Source organism: Biomphalaria glabrata, chromosome 4 (assembly GCF_947242115.1).
Source record: "Biomphalaria glabrata chromosome 4, xgBioGlab47.1, whole genome shotgun sequence".
NCBI lineage: Eukaryota > Metazoa > Mollusca > Gastropoda > Planorbidae > Biomphalaria > Biomphalaria glabrata.
Window position 1 is genome coordinate 53,629 of NC_074714.1, and position 5,261 is coordinate 58,889.

Below are 5,261 nucleotides of genomic sequence, written 5' to 3' on the forward strand. Positions count from 1 at the left end.
GAAAGACATGCTCCAATTTGATTCCCATTTCTGTAATTCATCTAATTCTCTTTGTAAAATATCTGTGTCTTGTGTTGTTTTTATTGTTCTATATATTATGCAATCGTCTGCAAATAATCTGACTTTTGTTCCTGAAGTAATGCAATTTGGTAAATCATTTATGTAAATTAAAAATAGAAGTGGACCCAAGACTGTTCCTTGAGGTACACCTGAGTTTACTATTATCGGTGTTGATTTAGAGCCATTTATTATTACAGTTTGTTCTCTCCCTATCAGAAAGTCCTTAATCCACTGATGCAGTGGACCATTAATGCCGAAATATTTTAATTTTTTAAGCAAACTATGGTGGTGAACTTTGTCAAAAGCCTTAGAAAAATCTAGTAAGATAGCATCTATTTGTTCACTATTATATTAAGCCAATCCTACACCAATACTACTTGTATACATAAAATTGGGTGGATCTAGAATTTTAGATCTAGATAGACTAGATTTTTATTAAAATTCTAGATCTTTTCTATTAAGTAATAAAAACCTTTAAAATGTATTTTAATATGGATGAAGCTGAACAGAAAGGATTGGAAAATAGTCGATGCCAACGCAGAGGCTCTTGTTCTCGTATGAGCCATAGTTGTCTATTGACTGAAGGTGGTGGAGATAATTCAACAAGATGATTTACAATGTAATTCAAGAGATCTGTCTAGGTTAGTTCATTATTTTTCTTGAAGATTTCTATGATCAAGTCTAGATTTTCTAGATCTAGCATCATATACAATAATTTCTAGAGATCTAGTGCTAAGTCCTATACATATGGGATCTAGATCTAATCAAGATCTATCTAAAATCAGAATAAAAAATATGGAATGTCACACTAGATTTAGAATAGAATAGCAAAGTTTTACCAATATCTAGATTTTTAGTCCAGTAAATCAACTTATATAGATCAAAATATAAATTAAATTCACCTTTATCTATCCCTTAGTCTGATGGACTGTTAAGGCACCACACAAGGTTTGTCGACCATTCTTTTCCTCACCGTCTTTTGAATGACTAATTCCTGAGAATAGTAAACCGTTATTGTTAAAGAATATACAGGTAATCAGTGCTTTTTTGTAAAGAAATAGGTGCCGGAGCTCAGTGATGGATTGCCTTTTAACAACTAATAAATAAATAATAAACTTTAAAATACAAAAGTAACTTTTTCGCTGCATTGAAAAAAGTGCCGGTACGCTGTACCAGTGCTTACTGTAATGCTGCTGACCTGAAAAATTGTAGTTAAACTAAATAATACAGTAATATTAAGCCCATACTAATTAGTCTTAGATATATAGATCTAGAAATTATATTGACATTGTGTAGATCTAGTCAATCTAGATTTCAAAGCAAAGAAAACAGAAGAACGGTAGACCATAAGGCAAAAACGATAGGATTGACATGGACCAAGCTGAAGAAATCCAGAATATTTATTGAAAATTTTAAGTTAGATCTAGACTAATAATCTAGAATACTAGGACTATAGTAATCTATACATTCTTTTCTAGACTCTACTAGACAAACTCTAATGATGATTCTAATATTAAATATGTAGATCTAGAGCAGTGGTTCCCAAATTTTTTTGTCTCGTAGACCCCTTGCCATGTTTTCTGCTTTTCGGTAAAACCCCTGCTTAACTTATATTATTTTTTTTTGTATTTTTTTTTTTTAGATAAATTTTTTTAAATTTTTATTTTTATTTTTTTATTTATTTTTTTTAGATAATTTTTTTATTTTTTTTTTATTTATTTTTTTTTTCGAGAATTGACTTTCCCGGTACTGACTTCACTGTAGACCAGTGGTTCCCAAACTTTTATAAAAAAATTTTTATAATTTTAAAAAAAATTTTTTTTTTTTTTTTTTTCCGAGAATTGACTATCTTGGGACTAACTTCACTGTAGACCAGTGGTTCCCAAAATTTTAGTAAAATTTTTTTTTTTTTTTTTTTGTTGTTTTTTTTATAAAAAAAAAATTTTTTTAATTTTTTTTTTTCAATTTTTTTTTTTAGATAAATTTTTTTTTGTAATTTCTTTAGATAAATTTTGTTTTAAATTTTTTTTTTTTTTTTTTGAGAATTCACTATTCCAGGACTGATTTTACTGTAGACCAGTGGTTCCCAAACATTCAGTAAATTTTTTTTTTTTTTTTTATAAAACTTTTTTTTTTTTTTATTTTTTTTTTTTTTAGTAAATTTTTTTTTTTTTCTTTTTATAAAATTTTTTTTTTAATTTTTTTTTTTTTTTTTTAGTAAATTTTTTTTTTTTTTTCTTTTTTTTTTTTTTTTTTAATTTTTTTAGATAAATTTTGTTTTAATTTTTTTTTTTTTTTTTTTTTTTTGAGAATTCACTATTGCGGGACTGACTTCACTGTAGACCAGTGGTTCCCAAACTTTTTTGTTTCGTAGACCCCTTGCCATGTTTTCTGCTTTTTGGTAGACCCTTTGCTTAACTTATATTTTTTTTTTTTTTTCAATTTATTTGAAAACTAATTTCTAATTTTAGTGAGTTGAAGAGTAAAATGCAATTTAAAAATACATATAAGCATTAAATAATAACTCATTTTTATTGATAAAATTCAAATTTAACCAATTTAATATGTATTGCTGGAATCATCAAACACACTGGAAATGTTTTTTTACCCAGGCTTATCATCTGTTCCTATGGATGTCATGTTTCATACATTCTATAAAGAAGACATTCAAACAATAAATATTAATTAATTAATTTGTTTTAAGTATCATTGTAAAAATTTTCGCAAAGAGTTTCTCGTGTATCTTTCACGTGTCCGCCGAACTGTTTTCACTAAAGGGGAAGGGACGAAGGCGAGTAACTGGCGCCTTAGCCGGTAGGCTTCAAGCAGGAAGAGCTCATTAGCCACATAGCAGAAGGAAAACTTAATTTAAAAATCTGCTGCCTTGCAACTATTCCCAAACATGGGAAAGCTGTCGAGGGTCAACCCTGAGGAAAAATAAGGAGCTGGCAACCCCTAGGCAGTTTACAGCACACAGCGCTACACCCCATCAGAGCCTGTGACACCACTGGTTCCAAACTGATCCCAAACTGTATATATTTCCTTTGCAAAGAATCACATAAGAAGCTTTTAATTTGATAACTCATGCCACCGATGTGCCCTTGAACTGTATTTTTGTTTAAAGAAATTCTTTTAATAATATCAGATGTAGGTGTGTGTAAAACAGTTTTCACAACTACAACGGCTGGTAAAATCAATGTTTTACCTATGTTTCCATATTTTGCTATAAGTAAAGAGATATTGTAAGATGCTCACAAACCAACATCTTCTCTCTATATATATGATGTTGAAGTGAGATTGTGTGGGTCTATTCTTAACTTTATCTTTGAGTGCTAGAAAATTTTTAAATCTTTATCTATTTTGTTAGGGTGACATTGTCTCAGATGATCCTCTAGCAATTGGTTTCGTATCATTATTTTAAAAAAGTCACTTAGGCAACGGCTTGTTTGACAAGGAAGGAATGAATCCCAGTTTTAAATAATCAATGCTGGACAGTGTACATTTCTTTTCGTTAAACGTTTGTTACATGCAGACAAAATTAAAATTTTTAAATAAGTATTGAGAAGATTCTTTGGTTTGATTAGCAGGATATATATTTAAATGATTTACCAAGATAAAAATCATATATTACTGTATAAAATAATTACATTAAATGAATGTAAAAATTAAAAAAAGAGTGATTAAGTCCCTTAATGTAATTAACACCATTTTTTTTACAAAATACATTTAATTCTTACCATTACCTATCAATCAGTCTGTTGAACCATGGGGGCACCACACAAGATCTGTCAACAGCCCTTCTATATTCCTCTCTGTACTTAGCCCTGGATAAACCATTTCATGGCAGACCTGCCCATTCTTTCATGTCTTCACATTGCTCTCTGTCTTTCATTCTTCATCCTGGAACTCAATGGTCAAAGGAGCATAACCCTGGTATTATTTTCTGGAAATAAAAAAAGACTGATTTAGTCCCTTAATGTAATTAACACATTTTTTTTTTAAAAATACATTAAATTCTTACCATTACCAATCAATTAGTCTGTTGAACCATGGGGGCACCACACAAGATCTGTCAACAGCCCTTCTATATTCCTCTCTGTACTTAGCCCTGGATAAACCATTTCTTGGCAGACCTGCCCATTCTTTGATGTCTTTCCATCTCTCTGTCTTCCTTCTTTGTACACAAATGGGGAAAAAATGGACCATAATTCTTAAAAAAGAAATTTAATATCATTAAATAAAATTTAATTTAATTTCTAATTATTAATAAAATATCTTACCAGAATGCTAGCCACACTTTCTAAAACTATGACCAGTGCCTTATTTAAATCTTGAATTATATTTCTAGTCTAGGAGTTCCAATCAATTTTGTTGTATACAAAGGCCATGATACTGATTATAGGAATATGCCAGATGTCTGTTTCAGCATCTGAGTAAATAAATTAATGAAACTCTTATGACTCTAAGTTAGGGTAATGTCATCTTTCATATCTGTATTAAAAAAACACAAAAAAAAACTGGACATACATTCCTCATTATCAGTTCCCATCCTGTTTGTCATTTAAATATTTTGGACATTCCTTTTACATTCCAGCCAAGATCTTGCAGCGGACAGTAGAAAATGGCAGTTTGAACTTCAGATCATTGTGTCAACCGTCTCGTGCAAACCACAAAACCAGGCAGTGTAATCAAGATCTACCTAAGAATGAAAAATACTATCAGATACAATTTCACATTACATCTAAAAAAGGATAGCTATATTTAACTTGATCTAGTAGAAGATGTACAACTATCATACCCATATAATGTAGATTAACAAACTGATTCAAGATAAATACTATTATCTTCTTATCTTATATAATACAGACGTTACTTCAAAAAAGAAGATGATTACGTCCTATGCGTCAAACATTTAGTCATGCATATTAACCAATGACTTAAATTCTGCCAAGTCACTGGTTTTCCTGGCTAGCTCAGGCAACCCATTCCATGCTCTAATAGCACTAGGGAAGAAGGAGTATTTGTACAAATTTGTCCTGGCATATGGGACGAGGAATGTGCCTTTATCTTTGTGTCTTTCAGAGTATTTTATTAAATTTTGTTTTTGTATTTGAAGATTATGGTTCAGTGTTTTATGTATGATTGCTACTTTACTTTTGAGCCTTCTGTCCTGAAGACTTTCTAAATTTAGTGATTTTACT

The 5,261-nt window shown here is 30.0% G+C and overlaps 1 long non-coding RNA gene across 1 annotated transcript; it reads left to right on the top strand.

Annotated features, from left to right (window-relative positions):
• Window positions 1-564: 564 nt before the first annotated feature.
• On the top strand, window positions 565-4,740 carry LOC129926065 (uncharacterized). Its single transcript, XR_008777748.1, has 3 exons — window positions 565-701; window positions 980-1,092; window positions 4,655-4,740. It is a non-coding gene; the product is annotated as an uncharacterized LOC129926065 (long non-coding RNA).
• Window positions 4,741-5,261: the final 521 nt, after the last annotated feature.